Source organism: Schistocerca piceifrons, chromosome 1 (genome assembly GCF_021461385.2).
Source record: "Schistocerca piceifrons isolate TAMUIC-IGC-003096 chromosome 1, iqSchPice1.1, whole genome shotgun sequence".
NCBI classification, from domain to species: domain Eukaryota; kingdom Metazoa; phylum Arthropoda; class Insecta; order Orthoptera; family Acrididae; genus Schistocerca; species Schistocerca piceifrons.
This window is the reverse complement of record NC_060138.1, coordinates 1,226,422,989-1,226,445,526: the sequence shown is the minus strand read 5'-3', so window position 1 is coordinate 1,226,445,526 and position 22,538 is coordinate 1,226,422,989. Positions and strand designations below refer to the sequence as shown.

General features: G+C 44.9%; 1 protein-coding gene across 1 annotated transcript in view; it reads right to left on the bottom strand.

The window, feature by feature from the left end:
- Window positions 1–22,538, bottom strand: part of LOC124779577 (Down syndrome cell adhesion molecule-like protein Dscam2) — a 432,737-nt gene that overhangs the window by 281,167 nt on the left and 129,032 nt on the right. The gene's annotated exons all lie outside the window — the stretch shown is intronic.

Sequence of the window (22,538 nt, the reverse complement as noted above, 5' to 3'; positions counted from 1 at the left end):
CACCTTCTGTCCCCCACACACATCCTCTACGACCACATCCCCTTGCCCCAACTTCTCCTTTCCTTTCCTTGAACACATCTGCACACTATATATTGTCCCCCTTGAATCCCCTCACCCCCTGGTGTCTCCCTTCCTCTCCACCCCCAACCTGTTGCCGCACCTTTACCGCTGTGTCCCACCCTCTCTCCATCTCCGCACCCTCCGCCTCTTTTCCCAACACAACTTCCACCATCTACCCCTCCTGGATGATGAGCTTCGCCCTGACATCTACCCTTCCTACCAACTCTAACCCCATCTTCCTGCCTCCTCCTCAGGGCTTCCTCTCCTCCCCCTCCCTTCTCCTGAGCAGCTTTCCCCTTCTACTCCCCCTCCCTCTCTTGTGCTTCAGTGTCTCTACACTACCTCCTGCCTAGTCTTCCCTCTTCATCTCCTGCCCCACCAGTCTCCTGCCTCTTAGTGTACCTGCTGACACCCCTACTCTCTTCATCCCGCCGCCTCCTGCTGCCCTTTGCCCTCCCTTCCTTTTCCATCCTCTCCAACCTCTCTCAGCAGGTCCCACCTGGCTGTTTTATACTTCACTGTGTGTGCTCCAAGTGGGTTTTAAATGTGTTGTTATGGAGTGTTTTTAATACTGTGGCCGACTTTTAACCTGTGCATGTGCATTCAGTATCTTCTTTGTGTTTTACAACTCATCAACTGTGTGTTTAACTTTCTGGTGACTTTTTTAACTGTCCCCCCACGAACGTCTCCATGTCAGTGTATTTTTACCTCCATTTTCTCCCCTTACTCTGTTTTATGTTCCCCTTTTTTTATCGCCTTATATTTGTAACATTTTATTCTTGTTTTAGTTGTCATGTCACTCGGCTGAAGAGCGGCGGACTGTGCCGCTGACAACCCTCCCCTGCCCATATGGGGCAGGGGAATGAAATCACAATAAAGAAAAAAAATCCTGACTCACCACTGACTGACTCATCATCGCTCTGCCAAAACCGCTAAGGACAGAAACTTGAAATTTTGAGAAGGTTTGGATCTTATACTGTAGTTGTCTTTTAAGAAGAGATTTTTCGAAATTGCAACCCTAAGGGAGTGAAATAGGCGATGCAGATTTTTTACTTTTTTAATGTCGCTATTAAGGAAAATTTGAAGTTAGACCAACGAAAATTGGTGTTTGGTTTCTCGGTCAGAAATAAAGACTACATTTCTCAGCATTTTTATAAAGTTAACCCTACGGGGGTGAAATAGTGGGTGAAAGCCTTTGTTGAAAATGTATTATTATTAAAGACCGACTAAAGTATTTAAGTATTTTCAAAGCTACATCTTTGAACAGTGGTATTTGATCTCTCGATTACAAATAAAAAATACGTTTTCCAGTGTTTTTGGAAACTGAACACCTAAGGGGATGAAATAGGGAGTGAAATTTTTCTAAAAAAATATTTTATTGTGAAAGCATTTCAAATTGTTATTTAAATGTTGCTTCTCGGTTACAAATAAAAAAATACGTGTTTCACTATTTCCGCAAATTCAGCCCCTGTGGGGATGAAGCGGAGGATGAAAGCTTTTACGGAAATATTTCACTGTGCAAGCACCTTTGAAGCTAAATCTATGGCAATTTATATGTGGCTTCTCTGTTAGAAACAAAATATACGCTTGTTACAGTTTTTGGAAATTCAGCCCCTAACGGGGTGAAATGGGGTCAGACTGATTCACTGACTCATAATCTCGCAACCCAGACCGCTAAAGATAGAAACTTGAAGTTTGGTGAGGGTGTGGGTCTTACACTGTAGAAATCGTTTAAGAAGGGAGTGTTCGAAGCCACTCCTAAGGGGTAAAATAGAGGATGAAAGACGTTTTGAAAGTATGTCACTATTAAGGGAATTCTAAAAGTAGAACTACGAAAACTGTTATCTGATTTCTCACTCAGAAAATGAAAAAAAATACGTGTTTCCGTACTTTTGGAAATTCAACCAGTAAAATAGCGGATGAAAGCAATTTTAAAAATATATAATTACTAAAGAAGTACTAAAGGATTTTTAAGGCTACATCTATGACAAGTGATATTTGACTTCTTGGTTATTAAAAAAAAAAAAAAAAAAAAGAAATACTTGTTCAAGTGTTTCTGGAACTGCAACCCCTGAGGAAATGCAATAGAGGATGAAAGTTATTAAGAAAATATTTCGTTACATTAAAAAAAATTACAGCCTTATTTATAATAATTGGTGTTTCACTTCTCGGTTAAATATGAAGAAATATTTGCTAGGGCACGAAAGTTGCCATGGAAATATTTCCACAAGAACGCAAAAGGCATGATTAACAAAAACTTTGGACTCCACGTACCAGAATCGCTTTTTGGTCAGAAGTACATTCGAAAAAGACCATGCTTATGTGGCCATAATTAGCGTGAAAAGCTTAGAAAGTGTTGCAATTTGTGAATAACATAAAAATTAGATTAAATAAAAAAGAAAAAAAGTGTATGTCATCCAGGCTACGTGTGCAAAGCAGCGGCCGCTGAGCTAGTCAGTAATATATTCAGTTAAAAGGTGATAAATATTTGTTTACTTCTACGTCTATACCTATATGCACACTTCTCAAACCACAACACGACGCACTTCGGAAAGTCCCTTGTATCAGTATTCGTCTTTTCCTTTCGTGTTACATTAACAAAAGAAGCGGGAGTAAAACGACTGTTTATGTGCTTCTGTAGGAGCTCTGATTTTCTCGGTCCTTACGCGAGATGTATGTTGGCGTAGGGTCATTCTGCCGTCTATCGCAAAAGAACGTCTTCTTCCCTCCAGAAATTCGCATACCATTTCACAAAACGTTCCCGCAACACTCCAGTGTTGATCGATCTTACCAATAACGAATATAGCAGCAGGCCTCTGAACTGCTTCGATATATTCCTTTAATCCGACCTGATGGGGATCCCAAACACTCGAGCATTACTCAAGAAAGGGTAGCAGAAATGTTCTGTACGTGGTCTCTTTATATATCAGTTACCCTACCTCAGAGTTCTCTCAATAAACCTATGAAGAACATTCTCTCTCACTACAACCTACCTTACGTGCTCGTTGCAGTTCTTGTCGGTTTTCAGCGTTACGCCTAGGTACTGAATTTGCAAGACTGTATCCAGCAGTACACAACTAATACTGAATTCGAACGTTACAGGTTGTTTTTAACACTCATCTGCATTAATATAAACAACTTAGAGCAAGCTGCCATTCATCACACCAAATAGAAATTCTACACAAGATTAGATAACTTTTGGTTCCAATTGATCCATAGTGAGGAGATATTCTGGGATGCGGAACGCGTCAGAAAACAAAAATACACAATAAATATTTACAAAATAAAAACAGGTCCTTGTGGATGTGGAATCGGTAAAAAAGCATATTTACATTTGAAAGGATATAAATCTTGTTACCACAATCTAAATGTTCAAACAGTTAGGGGCATATAACAATTATTCGGCTATTGTAGCCACGCAACATCAAATAAAAGAGATAAAATATTTACATGATAGCATTATATCTGTACAGAAGTTAGATTGCACGCAAGATTCACATTATGTGATGTTATTAATAACATACACACATCAGTCGGTCCTGCTAAGAAATATGTCAATGGAATAGAAGGAGTTGGCTACCAAAAAATCCTTTAGAGTCTTCTCAGACTGAACTTTATTGTTAGTTAAACATTTTATGGCTGCTGGCATGTTATTGAAACTGTGTATTGCTGAATAGCGGACACCTTTCTGAACCAAAGTATGTGCCTTTAAATCTTTGAGAAAGTTATTCGTATTTCTGGTATTGACTTCATGGACTGAGCTGTTAGTTTGAAAAAAAGATGTATTTTTAATGGCAAATTTCATAAGGAACGAATACATCGGGAATAAGTAGTTAGTATCTCCAGTTCCTTAAACAGCCCTCTGCAGGACGTTCTTGAGTTCACACCTCAAGTCATCCTGTGTCCTTCTACAGCCATTCCCCGTACACTACAGCGTCATCTGCAGTAGCAGGTAGTTGCTCGCCATGTCTGTCAGATCGTTACGTGTGCAGAGAACAAGAGTGGTCCTGGTTCTCCAGGAACTTTTGACGATGCCTTTGTCTCTGATGAACACTTGCCATCCAAGGCAACACACTGGATTCTGTTACTTATGGACTTCGATGTACGTACAGCTCTGAGAACCTATTTCGTATGCTCGGACCTTCGTTAACTGCCAGCAGCGTGGCACTGTCAAACGTTTTCCGAAAATCTAGGAATGTGGAATCTGCCTGCTGCTCCCCATCCGTGGTTCGCAGGATATCGTGAGAGAGAAGGTAATCTGAGTTCCGCACGAGCGGTATTTCCTAAATCTGTGCTGATTTGCGGACAGAAACTTTTCTGCCTCCAAGGAAATTAGTTACATTCGAACTCAAAATATGTTCAAGATATCTACAGCCAACCGACCTTAAGAATATGGGTCTGTAATATTGCACGTCCATTCCTTTACACGTTTTATGTACGGGACTCAGCCTGCGCTTTTCTCCAACAGTTTGGGACTTTCTGTTGGGCCAGATATTCGTGAAAAATTTAAGTTAAGTAAGAAAACAGTGCCGAAGAGAACTCTCTGAAATATGGAACTGCGGGTTCCCGCTGATTTGATGTGACCTGCCATGATCTCTTCGCGTGTGCCTATCTTTATCTCAGATTAGCACAGCAACCAACTTCCATCATTTATTGTAAATATATTCCTTCTCTGTGAATCACTACAACTTCTGTCCTCTACAGCTCCCTCTGGTATCGTGGAAGCTATTCCGTGGTGCCTTAACACTTGTTGATCGTTCTGCGCATTGTTCCCATCACTGGGGACGTTCCGTTCCTACAGAGGCCTATGATAGGCATCTGACGTTGCAGTGGTGTAAAGCGTGTGAATTAGGGGCTCCTGTTGTCATATTGTGCTCGAGCGTGCAGAGTCCGTAACCCGCGGAAGCACTGGTACCACCAGCACACTGCTTACAACAAATAAAAGTACCAAGGTCGCCATCGGGTTCCCAACCCGGCATAAAGAAAGATAAGTTAGGGTAATACTAATATTTATTACAATTTTAAAACTCCATTGACAGTATATTCTGATTAACTTCTCGGAATTACTGCACATGCACTGCTGGCCACCGTAAATGCAACACCCTGAAGGAAGTATCCGAATCAAGAGAAATTTACACCATGGATTTGCAGCGATGAGATATGCAACTGCTTAGAATTTCAGCGCAGATGCACATCACGCGCGCCTGTGGCGCCACCTCATAGCACCATTTAAGGCTTGGCGATTTCGACGAGTGTACGTTCGGCACATGTGTTTATCTTGTGGTTGTTTCACAAGACGATCAGTTATGCCTCGTAGACAACAGCGAACATCTTTTGATCAAGTATCCGAGTTCGACAGAGGAAGGATAGTGGCTTACCGAGATTGTGGATTATCATACAGAGAAATCGCTCGTCGTGTTGGACGAAACCAAACAACTGTAATGCGGATATGTGACCGTTGGATGCAGGAGGGTACGACGGACCGACGTGGTCGATCGCATTCACCTCGGTGCACCACTGGACGTGCTGATAGGCAAATTGTGCGCATGGCAGTGACGGAACTCTCAGTGACATCCCGAACCAAAGCACAGCACATTGCGTCTGTAACGCATCATCCAGTGTCTGCGCGTACCATTCGACGCCGTTTACAGCAGAGTGGTCTGTCCGCAAGACGTCCATTGCTTCGTCTACCATTGACGCAGAACCACAGACGTCTCCGTCGCCAATGGTCTGATGACAGACGGATGTGGACGGCAGAATGGAATGACGTTGTCTTTACTGACTAGACACGCTTCTGTCTGCAGCACCACGATGGTCGGATTCGAGTGTGGAGACACCGTGGAGAGAGGATGCTGGACAGTTGCATTATGCACCGCCACACTGGTCTTGCACCGGGTATTACGGTATTGGATATTACTCTCGCACGCCTCTAGTACGCATTGCCGGTACTTTAAATAGCCGGCGCTACATATCCGAGGTGCTGGAGCCAGTTGTCCTTCCTTACCTTCAGGGTTCGGCCACAGCCATATTTCAACAGGATAATGCGCGACCACACGTGGCACGCATTGTCCAAAGGTCCTTCGTCAATAACCAGATTGAATTGCTTCCCTGGCCGGCTCGCTCTCCGGATCTTTCGCCGATAGAAAACATGTGGTCCATGGTTGCTCAACGAGTGACCCAGATTACATCCCCAGCTGCCACACCAAATGATCTTTGGCAACGTGTGGAAGCTGCTTGGGCTGCTGTACCCCAGGAACACATCCAACGTCTCTTTGACTCAATGCCGAGACGTGTGGCAGCGGTGATCTCCAACAATGGCGGTTACTCTGGCTACTGATTCTGGCAGGAACCACATGTCACAGACGTCTGTAAACGTAATCATTTGATACTTGGTCAACATGTTATCTACAAAATAAATTTTGTTGTGCTACCTCTTGTCTTTCTTGGTGTTGCATTTACGGTGGCCAGCAGTGTATCTTACGCTAGTTATTTGCATTAAATGGGTGGGCCACAAGTTGTTCCTGGCTGGAGCAACTGATACACTGATACATCTCATCACTTTTGTGCAATACTATTGTCAAACCTATCCCCCAGCTCGCGAGTGCCGAGGAAGGAATCTAGTTCGACGGTCGCTCTCAATGCCCAGGACGAAGTGCTTCTGTACGTAGCCGGCCGCGGTGACCGAGCGGTTCTAGGCGCTTCCGTCCGGAACCGCGCGACTACTACGGTCGCAGTTTCGAATCCTGCCTCGAGCATGGATGTGTGTGATGTCCTTAGGTTAGTTAGGTTTAAGTAGTTCTAAGTTCTAGGGGACTGATGACCTCAGATGTTAAGTCCCATAGTAGAGTTGTGGTTGTTTTGGGAGAGGAGACCAAACTGCGAGGTCATCGGTCTCATCGGATTAGGGAAGGATGGGTAAGGAAGTCGGCCGTGCCCTTTTCAAAGGAACCATCCCGGCATTTGCCTGAAGAGACTTAGGGAAATCACGGAAAACCTAAATCAGGACGGCCGGACGCGGGATTGAACCGTCGTCCTCCAGAATGCGAGTCCAGTGTTAAGTCCCGTAGTGCTCAGAGCCATTTGAACCATATCTGTACGTAGTCCGAGCACCATTCCACATGCAAAGAGCTATTCCGGCTCTCTAGATCTTTTGTCGGCAAGCACTTGCCAGTGTTTTTAGTCACCTCAGCACTTCACGGGGTACAGAGATTAGCACAGGTACGGAAGACCGGCACTGGAAGCTAGAAGCATGATGGGTCTCTGCTAATGACTGATGAGTCGCAGTTGACACTGGTACAGATCCGTGACAGGGTACGAATACGTCGAAAACATTATCAGTTGATGTATTTCGTTTGCCAAGAAGGCAGCATTCAGTCTTCCCCAGTATGGGACGTAAACAGGGGCTGAACCGTCTCTCACCGGTGAATGTCACCACAAACCTATTGACTGATCGCATACATCCGTTTGTTAGCCTATAGCGTCTCATGGAGGTGCCACCCACGCTATTCGGTGAAGACGGAGCGAGTAGCGTGGACGGGCTGACAGCTGCTCGCCATGCGCCGAATTTCGGTGCTCGCCCTTTTCTCCATTTTGTCGATCTGTCGTGCGACATCACACTGGGAGAGTATTCGTTTACTTTGCCTGTCAACGAGTTTTGCACATCGTCTCTGCTCGCGAGCATTCTTTGGTGAACAGTTGTTCACCAATCTAGTTATTCGCTATTGCAATCACTCTTGTGCGGAGATAACATATTTATGCAACGACTAGTGCCACTAAATTGATCTTCATTTATATTTCGGTCACTATTTTCTCTCACTGGCTATCACATATTTCTACAGGAGGCAGTATTGATGAAAACCAGATGAAAAGCTCCTAAATCACACCTGATGAGATGTGGGCAGTTTTCCTTGTGACTAGTAATGCATGGTATTTAGTGGTTTAGGTCTTTTTACTGTGGCATAGTAAATTAACACAATACACACGTGAGGGCAGGTGTAAATCCTTGAGCAATCATGGGCAGGAGGCATCAGAGTCCCTTCAGAATCATTGTATGGGCCGGAACTGTCAGTGACATACTCATAGAGCCATACATTTTACCAAACAGATTATGAGGTACCGTGTATCACAGATTCTCTGCATGATGAATTACTATCGCTACTGGAGAATACCCTTGCAGAAAGACCTAGAATCTAGCAAGAGGTTCAAGATATAACATACGGTACGTGATCAAAAGTATCCGGACATCTGACTGAAAATGACTTACAAGTACATGGCGCTCTCAATTGGTAAAGCTGAAATTTAGTATGGTGTTGCCCCACCATTAGCCTTGATGACAGCTTCCACTCTCGCAGGCATACATTGAATCAGGTGCTGGAAGGTTTCTTAGGACATGGCAGCCCATTCTTCACGGAGTGCTGCACTGAGCAGAGGTATCGATATCGGTCTGTGAGGCGTGGCACGAAGTCGGCGTTCCAAAACATCCCAAAGGTGTTCTATAGGATTCAGGTTAGGACTCTGTGCTGGCCAGTCCATCACAAGGATGTTGTTGTCGAGTAACCACTCCGCCACAGGCCGTGCATTATGAATGGGTGCTCGATCGTGTTGAAAGATGCAATCGCCATCCCCGAATTGCTCTTCAACAGTGGGAAGCAAGAAGGTGCTTAAAACATCAATGTAGGCCTGTACTGTGAGAGTGCTACACGAAACAACAAGGGGTGCAAGCCTCCTCCATGAAAAACACGACCATACCATAACACTACGGCCTCCCAATTTTACTGTTGGGAGTACACACGCTGGCAGATGACGTTCACCGGGCGTTCACCACACCCAGACCCTACCATCGGATCGCCACATTGTCTACAGTGATTTGTCACTCCACACAACGTTTTTCCACTGTTCAATCGTCCAAAGATTGGCATTTACCGGCATGATGTGTGGCTTATGAGAAGCCGCTCGAGTATGAAATCCAAGATTTCTCGCCTCCTGCCTAACTGTCATAGCACTTGCAATCGATCCCGATGCAGTTTGGAATTCCTGTGTGACGGTCTGGATAGATGTCTGCTTATTACACGTTACGACCCTCTTCAACTGTCGGCGGTCTCCGTCAGTCAACAGACGAAGTGGGCCTGTAAGCTTTTGTGCTGTACGTGTCCCTTCACGTTATCACTTCACTATCACATCGGAAGCAGTGGACCTAGGGATGATAGGAGTGTGGAAATCTCGCGTAACACGTATGATAAGAGTGACACGCAATCACCTGACCACGTTCGAAGTCCGTGAGTTCCGCGGAGCGCACCATTCTGCTTCCTCACTATGTCTAATGACTACTGAGGTCGCTAATATAGAGTACATGGCAGTAGGTGTCAGCACAATGCACCTAATAAGAAAAAGTATGTTCAAATGTTAAAATGTGTGTGAAATCTTATGGGACTTAACTGCTGAGGTCATCAGTCCCTAAGCTTACACACTACTTAACCTAAATTATCCTAAGGTCAAACACACACACCCATGCCCGAGGGAGGACTCGAACCTCCGCCAGGAAGAAGTATGTTTTGCCGGGATGTACGGATACTTTTGATCACATAGCGTATTTCTACAGGGGGTAGTATTGATCAAAACCAGAAGAAAAACTCCTAAATAATATCAGTTGAGATAAGGGCCGTTTTCCTTGTGACTAGTAACGCATGGTGTTCAATGGTGTAGTCCTTTTTACTGTGACATAGTAAATTACCACAATATGCACGTGAGGGCAGGTGTGGGCGGGAGGCATCAGAGTCTCTGCAGAATCAATGTATGGGCCGGAATTGTCATTGACAGACTCATAGGGCCATACAGTTTACTAAACAGGTTATGAGGTACCGTGTACCACCGATTTCCGCACAGTGAATTACCAGCGGTACTGGAGAATACCTTGCAGAAACGCAAAGAATCTAGGAAGATGTTCAAGGCATAACTTGTTAGTAAAGTATTTGACTTACACTGAAAATTTTTCTGTGTAAATTTGGTTTATGAATTTTCTACGGGTTATGTGACAGCAGCTCACAGCAACGTTTCACGGGCGGTGGATTGGTCGAGGACGTCCGGTGGCAAGGGCTGCTGGATTTTCGGAATTGCATTTGTTGTATTTATGGATATATGAGCACGTCGGCGCTGAGAACTGTGTTTCTCGCCGTAGAGCGGCGTGCGTATTCATGCTCTCCTTTATCTAGGGGCACTGATTTTCTGTTTCTCGCTTGGGGCGGTGGTCGTATTCAAATGTTCTAGGTTGCTAGTTTACCTTTTATTCTGAAAGTGACAAGTCCATTCTTCTGTAACAACGAGATATCACATAATATCGCCGGCCGGTGTGGCCGAGCGATTCTAGGCACTTCAGTCTGGAACCACGCGACCGCTACGGTCGCAGGTTCGAATCCTGCCTTGGGCATGGATGTGTGTGATGTCCTTAGGTTAGTTAGGTTTAAGTAGTTCTAAGTTCTAGGGGACTGATGACCTCAGATGTTAAGTCCCATAGTGCTCAGAGCCATTTGACCCATCACATAAAATCATTTTACACAAAAATTAATAACGAATTATGTGATATCTCATTTGTTCAGAAAGCTCTCTCGTTGAAGGGTCACACAGAATTGATTCACAACTGTTCGTTGCGCCTGGCTGGTACACTAAGCGTTAGTGTATTGCTGGTAGTGTAACGGTAGACTCTAGCGTGAGCCACCGGTGATACACGCCGCTAATGGGAGAATCTAGAGCGAACCAGTGATGGTACAACCCGGCGTGAAAAAGTTAAAGCAACTGGTGTATGTCCAGTGCCTTGAAAATGTACAGACGTTTCGTGAGTTTGTGACTAATCCATGTGATGCATTCCGAAAGGAGCCAGCTGTATTTGAAAGATTGCCTGATTCACTGCGGAAAAGGGCTGAAGGATGTGTCAGAATGCGTGATAACGACAGGCAATACTACCTTGAGTATCTGCTTCCACATAACAGACCGGTGGGAATAAGAGGACAATAATATTGGTCCATATCATAATAGGTATTGATTTTCAATCGTACACTGATGACCCAAAACCTTATGACCGCTTATTTACGAGCTTGTTTGTCTGTCTTCGGAACTAAATACTCGTACATCACTGATTCTGCATATCGGGGATCCGACGGTTTGTTGGTAGGTCTGTGGAAGTATGTGTCAGCTCAAGTAATTCGCGTGAAATACGGACCGCTGATCTGGGTACGCGGTGATGACGCCAGAAGGCGACCCAGACGGGTTCCACAGAATTTACATAAGGCGAATTTGGTAGCGGAGACTTCAACGTGAGTTCACTATTACGCTCCTCAAACACTGCAGCACGATTGTGGTTCCGAGACACGGACAAATACACTCCTGGAAATGGAAAAAAGAACACATTGACACCGGTGTGTCAGACCCACCATACTTGCTCCGGACACTGCGAGAGGGCTGTACAAGCAATGATCACACGCACGGCACAGCGGGCACACCAGGAACCGCGGTGTTGGCCGTCGAATTACGCTAGCTGCGCAGCATTTGTGCACCGCCGCCGTCAGTGTCAGCCAGTTTGCCGTGGCATACGGAGCTCCACCGCAGTCTTTAACACTGGTAGCATGCCGCGACAGCGTGGACGTGAACCGTATGTGCAGTTGACGGACTTTGAGCGAGAGCGTATAGTGGGCATGCGGGAGGCCGGGTGGACGTACCGCCGCATTGCTCAACACGTGGGGCGTGAGGTCTCCACAGTACATCGATGTTGTCGCCAGTGGTCGGCGGAAGGTGCACGTGCCCGTCGACCTGGGACCGGACCGCAGCGACGCACGGATGCACGCCAAGACCGTAGGATCCTACGCAGTGCCGTAGGGGACCGCACCGCCACTTCCCAGCAAATTAGGGACACTGTTGCTCCTGGGGTATCGGCGAGGACCATTCGCAACCGTCTCCATGAAGCTGGGCTACGGTCCCGCACACCGTTAGGCCGCCTTCCGCTCACGCCCCAACATCGTGCAGCCCGCCTCCAGTGGTGTCGCGACAGGCGTGAATGGAGGGACGAATGGAGACGTGTCGTCTTCAGCGATGAGAGTCGCTTCTGCCTTGGTGCCAATGATGGTCGTATGCGTGTTTGGCGCCGTGCAGGTGAGCGCCACAATCAGGACTGCATACGACCGAGGCACACAGGGCCAACACCCGGCATCATGGTGTGGGGAGCGATCTCCTACACTGGCCGTACACCACTGGTGATCGTCGAGGGGACACTGAATAGTGCACGGTACATCCAAACCGTCATCGAACCCATCGTTCTACCATTCCTAGACCGGCAAGGGAACTTGCTGTTCCAACAGGACAATGCACGTCCGCATGTATCCCGTGCCACCCAACGTGCTCTAGAAGGTGTAAGTCAACTACCCTGGCCAGCAAGATCTCCGGATCTGTCCCCCATTGAGCATGTTTGGGACTGGATGAAGCGTCGTCTCACGCGGTCTGCACGTCCAGCACGAACGCTGGTCCAACTGAAATGGCATGGCAAGCCGTTCCACAGGACTACATCCAGCATCTCTACGATCGTCTCCATGGGAGAATAGCAGCCTGCATTGCTGCGAAAGGTGGATATACACTGTACTGGTGCCGACATTGTGCATGCTCTGTTGCCTGTGTCTATGTGCCTGTGGTTCTGTCAGTGTGATCATGTGATGTATCTGACCCCAGGAATGTGTCAATAAAGTTTCCCCTTCCTGGGACAATGAATTCACGGTGTTCTTATTTCAATTTCCAGGAGTGTATACTACTGAAAGATGACATCGTCGTCAGGGAAGACGTCGTGTCGTCGGGTCAACATGTGAACACGTAGAGGTGGTCTGCTGCGGAGATCCATGTTCAACAATGTACGATGGACGGTGTGCTCCGAAACACTTGTGTTCTTTCGGCAGCGATGCCGCAGATCACCATCTACCCTAATTTACAGAGCAGACAAGCCTCCGCACCCCACGTTAGCGTCTAGTGGTGGTTATATTGTCCTTCTATCTCTTTCCGTAGAAGCTTATGACAGTAGCACATGAACATTCGGCCAGCTTTGCCGTTTTCGAGATACTCCTTAGCAGGGTCTGTGTAATAATAACCTGCCTTTTGCCAAAGACGCTTATCTCAACGGATATCCCCATTAGTAGCCCATATCTTCGCTAGGGTGATCCCCCGTCCATGTATGCTCCGTATATGTACTTTTGATACTTGCTCATATGCCCGCAACGCCACCAAGCGGCTTCCAACTTCACCGTGGGCAATGGCTCATCAGTGTATCATTACACAAACTTTTCTTCTAGTTTTGATCAATACTATCTGTTGTAGGACACTTTTTCTTTAAATACCACATATAGCTGAAACTTCTTGGCAGATTAAAACTGTGATCTGGATCAGGTCTTGAACGTGGGACTTTGTTTTAATATGCCAGGAAGTTTCAAATCAGCTGTCATTCTCTTGCAGAGTGAAAATTTATGCTGGAGCCATCTACACTGTGTTTCAAAAACTACACGGACAAACTTGGAAGGGATCTAGAAGGTGCCTTGAGGTACAAAACTGAGGCTTGGAATTCGTATCGGGAAACATCATACAACGGCGCTACAGAGCGTCTAAGTTACAGATGTCGGCGCTTGTTGCTAGGTCTCCCCTCCGGCAGCAGCCGTGACTTCGTATGCGAACACACCGCATGCAGAAAATCTCGCAGTGTACCTGACAGCAGTCTGGACGATAGATGGCGCCGAAGGCCTGTCATACCAACACTGTGGAGACCGGTAACATCGGTAGAGGGTAACAACAAATACATGTGATGAAAACACATGCTCATTCTCAATCGTCGTTTGTCGTTTGCTGGTGTGCCGCATCTTAGAGATGTTCATCTACATCTACATCTACATCCATACTCCGCACCCTGAGTACCTCTATCGGTTCTCCCTTCTACTCCAGTCTCGTATTGTTCGTGGAAAGAAGGATTGTCAGTATGCTTCTGTGTGGGTTCTAATCTCTCTGATTTAATCCTCGTGGTCTCTTCGCGAGATATACGTAGGAGGGAGCAATATACTGCTTGACTCCTCGGTGAAGGTATGTTCTCGAAACTTTAACAAAAGCCCGTACCGAGCTACTGAGCGTCTCTCCTGCAGAGTCTTCCACTGGAGTTCATCTATCATCTCCGTAACGCTTTCGCGATTACTAAATCATCCTGTAACGAAGCGCGCTGTTCTCCGTTGGATCTTCTCTATCTCTTCTATCAACCCTATCTGGTACGGATCCCACACTGCTGAGCAGTATTCAAGCACTGGGCGAACAAGCGTACTGTAACCAACTTCCTTTGTTTTCGGTTTGCATTTCCTTAGGATTCTTCCAATGAATCTCAGTCTGGCATCTGCTTTACCGACGATCAACTTCATTCCATTTTAAATCACTCCTAATGCGTACTCCCAGATAATTTATGGTATTAACTGCTTCCAGTTGCTGACCTGCTATTTTGTAGCTAAATGATAAGGGATCTATCTTTCTATGTATTCGCAGCACATTACACTTGTCTACATTGAGATTGAATTGCCATTCCCTGCACCATGCGTCAATTCGCTGCAGATCCTCCTGCATTTCAGTACAATTTTCCACTGTTACAACCCCTCGATACACCACAGCATCATCTGCAAAAAGCCTCAGTGAACTTCCGATGTCATCCACAAGCTCATTTATGTATATTGTGAATAGCAACGGTCCTATGACACTCCCCTGCGGCACACCTGAAATCACTCTTACTTCGGATGACTTCTCTCCACTGAGTATGTCATGCTGCGTTCTGTTTTCTAGGAACTCTTCAATCCAATCACACAATTGGTCTGATAGTCCATATGCTCTTACTTTGTTCATTAAACGTCTGTGGGGAACTGTATCGAACGCCTTGCGGAAGTCAAGAAACACGGCATATACCTGTGAACCCGTGTCTATGGCCCTCTGAGTCTCGTGGACGAATAGCGCGAGCTGGGTTTCACACGACCGTCTTTTTCGAAACCCATGCTGATTCCTACAGAGTAGATTTCTAGTCTGCAGAAAAGTCATTATATTCGAACGTAACACGTGTTCCAAAATTCTCACCTGGGCCGAGCAGCGCGACATCCGATTCGCATATGGTGAGGCGAGAGACAATGGGCATGCATCGTTGCGCATCTGTGGGGAACGATGTCCCAACAGACGTCATGCGCACCACTCTACATTTGCTGCCATCTATCGGCGTCTGGGTGAAACGAGTTGTTTCATAGGGTGTCGATACGACAGAGGTGCCGCGCTGGAGAGCCACGCGGTGTGAGGCGCCTTGACATGTTTCGCGCGGCTCCCCCCACCGGAGGTTCGAGTCCTCCGTGGGGCATGGGTGTGTGTTGTCCTTAGCTAAGTTAGATTAATTGTGTGTAGGGTTAGGGACCGATGACCTCAGCAGTTTGGTCCCATACAAACTTACCACCACAACAGAGGTTGCGCGTGAAGCGTAAGCACGCTACGATGTACGAGGGCGTACTACAGAGGTTCGACGCAGACTTATGCGCAAGTAAACACGCTGTGGAACACGCAATGCAAAGTTCCCTCTAAGCGATTTGGCGAGTGCTGCATTAGGAGGGAAGGCATCCATTCCGTATTCAGAGGACACAGGCGTGTCGACCTGCGATTTTGGTCCGCTTGTGGAGTTCGGGCAATGATTCCTGCAGCCGTATTACATTGCGTATGTGTTGCTAAAGGACGAGGCGTCCTCCACATGTGAGGGTGTGTTAAATGCTCACAATTGCAAAGTGTGTGTGTGTGTGGGGGGGGGGGGGGGCGGAGGTGAAACGCCGCGCCACCGGAGAACGAGGTCATTGCTGAAAGTTCTCCAAAGTTCACCACCAGTGTATGGCCTGGCATGGTTCACGACTACGTGATTGTCCCCTATATGCTCGTTCCTCGACTTGCAGGGAACAACTATACAAAGTTCATCCGAGAGGTGCTCCCTGAATGACTGGAGGAGGATCCACTTTCGCTCCGTCGACGTGTGTGGTTCCAGCACGTCGAGGCACTGGCACACTTCAGTCGGGCTGCCAGAACCCAGATGGGATGGGTGTTGGGGGGATCGCTGGGTTGGTTGAGGTGGCCCTTTAACGTGGCGCCTAAGTGTCCTGACCTCAACACGCTGGGCTTCTTCCTGTGAGACCAACTGAAGAAAGTGTTGTGAGAAACCCCGATGGAGTCAGCGGAAGGCCTAGCGGCGAAGCTACATGTTGCCTGTGTGGCTGTTCGCACCATGTCCGGTATCTTAGAGCGAGAGGGGCAGGCAATCAAAAGTTTGTCAGGCATGCTGCGGCGCTGGAGGCAGGCATTTGAGCACCTACTATAATTGTATTTAATTCATAAGTGGTGAAAGCATTGTCATGGGGAGTACGAGCGATCCGATAAACTAATTCAAAAATATGTATGTTTGCAGGTGGGGATATTCAGCCGGAAAATAATTGTTAAAATTCATAGTAAACGCTCAGCCGTCCTTTATTTTGCGTAGCTGTGGTATAACCTTCGCGTCGTTTATCCCAGCTTAGCTTGATAATGGTCATTTGACCGAAACTAGTACGAGTTGTGCAAAATAAGGAACGGCTGGAGGTTCATCATGAATTTTATCAATATTTTCAAAAAGTGAAGAGGAAAGTCTTGCTGACAATGGGACATTTAGATTTTAACATCTGTTTCACTTGTTGTTTACTTTTACGATGTTTTTAATTTCCTGTGTCATAATAAATGGTAATATACGTTCCTTGGATCCTGTCGTCTGATTCCCGCCACAATAGACGCTCGCCGTTTTCTTGCACTCATAGTTCCTGTCATTTAAGTTTGTCAAAGGCGCTGACACTTAAGCGGGGCAGACGGCGATGGCTGCTGTGTAGGCCGACCTTAGACTGTGTATTTTCACGTTGTGCTTCTCTGTTTAAAATGGTTCAAATGGCTCTGAGCACTATTCGACTTAAGTTCTGAGGTCATCAGTTCCCTAGAACTTAGAACTACTTACACCTAACTGACCTAAGGACATCACACACATCCATGCCCGAGGCAGGATTCGAACCTGCGACCGGAGCGGTCGCTCGGCTCCAGACTGTAGCGCCTAGAACCGCACGGCCTCCTTCTCTGTCTGGTACATCGTGACACTATACCAAAAAACATTGGAGACTCTGTAGAGGGTTCTAGGATACTATACAATGCGTCTAGAATCTGGTTTCCGACACTGGCAACTACCACGAAAACAGAGCATCCCATTCGTAGAAGACGGCGTCTGTCTATGCAGCAGCTAGCTCCATATGCTCCAGTGGCAATCGTAGCAATCACTGCTGCGGCCACCGAATGTCGAAAAAACAGGTCTCGGACCGCCCACGGTCGTTTCGCTTACAACGCGACGCTTGTTGTGGAGGGGTAGCCTAGCAGCAGGTGCGGCGCCTATGACTCTGAGGGTCTGTAGCGACGTTGTATGACGTTTCTAGACACGTGTTCCTATCTCTTTTAGTATAATTTTAAACACCCCGTATCTCCTTATCTGAAAGTATCTGGATACTTATTAGTGGACATTAATATGGGGTATATACACATTTCGCTTTTATGATGGCTTGAATTTTGCTGGGGACGCTTTACTCTGGATGCGTGTAGAAGAATGGCAGCCCACTCTTTCTCCAGAACCGAAACCAGCGAACGTAGTGGCGTTGGACTCTGGGGTCTGCAGCAAAGTCAACGTTGTAAGTCATTCCAAAGGTGTTCCATTGGGTTGAGGCCAGGATGCTGGGCATGGGGTTCAGGTTGGGACTCTGGGCAGACCAGTCCATTTCAGGAAATTATTGTACACAGACCACTACCTCACATATGCTGCTCTATGACAAGGTACATTGTCATGCTGATGCAAACAATCGTCGTCCGTGAACTGTTCCTCTAATGTATGCAGTACACAAAACCATAAAATGCGTTCATATCCTTCCGCACTTAGTGTTTTCTTAAATGCAATAAGGAGATCATACCCTAACCACGATAAACAGCCCCATACAGTAACGCCACGTCCTCTTGATTAGATTAGATTAGATTAGTTTTTCGTTCCATAGATTCGTGTTGAGGAGATCCTCATGGATGTGGAACATGTCACTTTTTTTTTTTAAAAAAAAAGCTGAAATAACAATACTAATAGTATGAATATATACAATACATCATTTGTTTCTATTAAAATTTTCGTCAATGGAGTAGAAGGATTTGGCCACTAGTAATTCTATCAGGCTCCTTTTAAACTGATCTTTATTTTTAACTAAATTTTTTATGTTTGCTGGCAAATTATTGAAGATGAGTGTTCCTGACTAGTGGACCCCTTTTTAAACAAAAGTAAGTGCTTTTAAGTCCTTGTGCAGATCATTTTTGTTCCTGGTATTGTATGTATGAACTGAGCTGTTTGTTGGAAAAAGAGATATATTATTTAGGACAAATTTCATTAAGGAGTAAATATACTGAGAGGCAGTAGTTAGTATACCTAGTTCTTTGAAGAGGTTTCTACAAGACGTCCGTGAGTTTACTCCACAAATAATACGTATTACACGCTTTTGGACTCTGAAAACTTTTGTTTGACTTGAAGAGTTACCCCAAAATATTATACCATATGGCATTATGGAATGAAAGTAGGCAAAGTATGCAAGCTTTTTCACTTTTATGTCGCCTATGTCTAACACTCGAATTGCAAATACAGATTTGTTAAGGCATTTCTGCAGTTCTGTGGTGTGCTCCTCCCAACTGAATTTATTATCAAGTCGTAATCCCAGGAATTTAAGACTGTCAACCTCTTCTATCTGCTCTTCTTCACACTTTATGCATTTGCTGGGTGGAAACCTCTTACAGGTTCTGAATTGCATATAGTGAGTCTTTTCGAAGTTTAATGTCAGTGAGTTGGCTTTAAACCATTTATTAATATCCATGAAAATATGATTAGCAGATCTTTCTAGAACTACACTCGACATACTGTTTATTGCAATACTTGTGTCATCTGCAAACAAAATGAACTCTGCTTTTGGCAGTGTAACTGATGAGAGATCATTAATGTACACAAGAAAAAGCAATGGCCCTAAGATGGATCCTTGTGGGACTCCACATGCAATTTCTTCCCATTGTGATGATGACAGATGACTTAATTCACTAGTCCCTTGCACTGACACCCTTTGTTTCCTGTTAGATAGGTATGACCTTGAACCATTTTGCAGCACTGCCCATGACATCATGGAGTTCGAATTTATTTAAAAGGATGTTGTGGTTTACACAGTCGAATGCCTTTGACAAATCACAGAAAATACCTGCTGCTTGTAACTTGTTATTTAATGAATTAAGTACATTTTCACTGTAGGTGTAAATAGCCTTTTCGATATCAGAACCCTTCAGAAATCCAAACTGTGTTCTTGTAATATGTTATTTGTGGTCAGATGGTTGAGAAGCTGCATGTACATTACTTTTTCTAAAATTTTTGAGAATGCTGGCAAAAGTGAAATCGGTCTGTAGTTTGATGGTATCTCTTTATCCCCTTTCTTGAATAGAGGCTTAACATCTACATATTTCAGCCGGTCAGGAAATGTCCCAGTTATAATTGACTGGTTACACAAGTAACTTAAAATTGTACTAAACTCAAAAGAACATGCTTTAATTAACTTTGTTGATATTTCATCGTAACCATTAGAATTCTTTGTTTTTAAAGATTTTATTATGGAAGTTATTTCTCTGGGTGAAGTGAGTGACATATTCATGTAGCTGAAGCTATTTGTAAAGGCTAGTTTCAGATATTCAAGGGCATTACATACTTATCCTGACAATCCCATTCTATCAGTAACGGATATTAAGTACTTGTTAAATAGATTTGCCACACTATGCCCATCGGTTACTAATGTGTCATATACCCTTAGTGCTATTTGCTTCTGTGCCTTTCTGGTTGTACCAGTCTCCCCTTTCACTATATCCCATATTGTTTTTATTTTGTTCCCTGACATTGCTATCTTCTTCTCGTAGTGCATTTGTTTAGATGCCTGAATTACTTTTTTAAATATTTTACAGTATTCCTTGTATTTAGCTAAATCATCAGCATTGGAGCTATTCTTGGTCGACAGATAAAATTTCCTTTTTGTCTTACAGGGAATCTTTATTCCTTGTGTGATCCATGGTTTTATTATAGACTTCTGTTTAATTTGAGTAACTTTTAGAGGAAAACAGTTTTCAAACATGGTACTGACATTGTTCTGTATCTCACTGTTGGCACTATGCATGGTGGCAGGCAACGTTAGCCTGGCGTTCGCCAAACCCACGCACTTTCATCGGATTGCCACAGGGTATGGCGTCATTCCTCACTCCAAATCACTCGCTCTTAGTTATCCACTGTCAAGTGGCGTCACCCTTTACACCTCCTCGACCTTCGTTTGGTACTGACTACAGAAATGTGTGACTTGGTAGGAGATGCTCGACCATTATATCCCATTCTACTCACAGTCATTGCGCTAGCTCAACTGCTGGTAGCACTTTGAAACCCATGAGTGATTCCTTCCAAAAAATTCATGCAAAACTCAACCGTCCCTCTCCGTCAGTACGTCGCGGTCTGCTTGGTCTTGGTCTAACTGACTGGTTTTCACGTTTCCACTTCACAGTCACGTCACCAACAGTCCACTTGGGCACATTTAAAAAAGGTTGAAATGTCCCTGCTGAGTTCCTACAAAGTAAGTCGAAGTAGCAAAGAGCGTGATTTACATGATCCCTTCAACGTTACTAATTATGAAAGCAGTTAAAGCTTTTATTAGACATTCTGCGTGAATTTTAGAAATTTTCCAGACAGTCCTGTTAGGAAGTTTACCAATTTCTTTGTACCACTATACCTCCATTAGCAACAACTGAAATATAAATTAAATAATAAGCTTAAATTTAATCTCCCCACAGACTGCCATCTTAACCTCGTGTTTCAATGAGCTATGGTAGCGGGAGTAGTGTTCGTGGTAGGGTCACAAGTGCCAGACTCGTCACTCGGCAAGATTCCAAAATGTAATCCCCCTAGGGGGACCACATGAGCACTTAGTTAAGTCTGATATTCATTCCACTTGTAAACAATCCTGTTGGAGGAACATCCACAACTGCGCATTATACCAGAGGTTGAAAATACCGCTTCAACTGTAAAATTCTTTTTATTATCACACGACCGGTTTTGGACTCTTATATGGCCATCTTCAGGTGTCGTACTGAAACAGCAAGAGACGGGGGATGGATGCCTTACACACAGCGATACACACAAAAAACAAAAGAAATATAAAATGCTTTTAAAAACATTTCAGTACCGCCAGTCGCGCTACGTGCTGCGAAACCCATGTTGTTGTTGTTGTGGTCTTCAGTCCTGAGACTGGTTTGATGCAGCTCTCCATGCTACTCTATCCTGTGCAAGCTTCTTCATCTCCCAGTACCTACTGCAACCTACATCCTTCTGGATCTGCTTAGTGTATTGATTTCTTGGTCTCCCTTTACGATTTTTACCCTCCACGCTGCCCTCCAATGCTAAATTTGTGATCCCTTGATGCCTCAGAACATGTCCTACCAACCAATCCCTTCTTCTAGTCAAGTTGTGCCACAAACTTCTCTTCTCCCCAAACCTATTCAATACCTCCTTATTAGTTACGTGATCTACCCACCTTATCTTCAGCATTCTTCTGTAGCACCACATTTCGAAAACTTCTATTCTCTTCTTGTCCAAACTGGTTATCGTCCATGTTTCACTTCCATACATGGCTACACTCCATACAAATACTTTCAGAAACGATTTCCTGGCACTTAAATCTATACTCGATGTTAACAAATTTCTCTTCTTCAGAAACGATTTCCTTGCCATTGCCAGTCTACATTTTATATCCTCTCTACTTCGACCATCATCAGTTATTTTACTCCCTAAATAGCAAAACTCCTTTACTACTTTAAGTGTCTCATTTCCTAATCTAATCCCCTCAGCATCACCCGATTTAATTTGACTACATTCCATTATCCTCGTTTCGCTTTTGTTGATGTTCATCTTATATCCTCCTTTCAAGACACTGTCCATTCCGTTCAACTGCTCTTCTAAGTCCTTTGCTGTCTCTGACAGAATTACAATGTCATCGGCGAACCTCAAAGTTTTTACTTCTTCTCCATGAATTTTAATACCTATTCCGAATTTTTCTTTTGTTTCCCTTACTGCTTGCTCAATATACAAATTGAATAACATCGGGGAGAGGCTACAACCCTGTCTCACTCCTTTCTCAACCACTGCTTCCCTTTCATGCCCCTCGACTCTTATAACGGCCATCTGGTTTCTGTGAAAATTGTAAATAGCCTTTCGCTCCCTGTATTTTACCCCTGCCACCTTCAGAATTTGAAAGAGAGTATTCCAGTTAACATTGTCAAAAGCTTTCTCTAAGTCTAAAAATGCTAGAAAC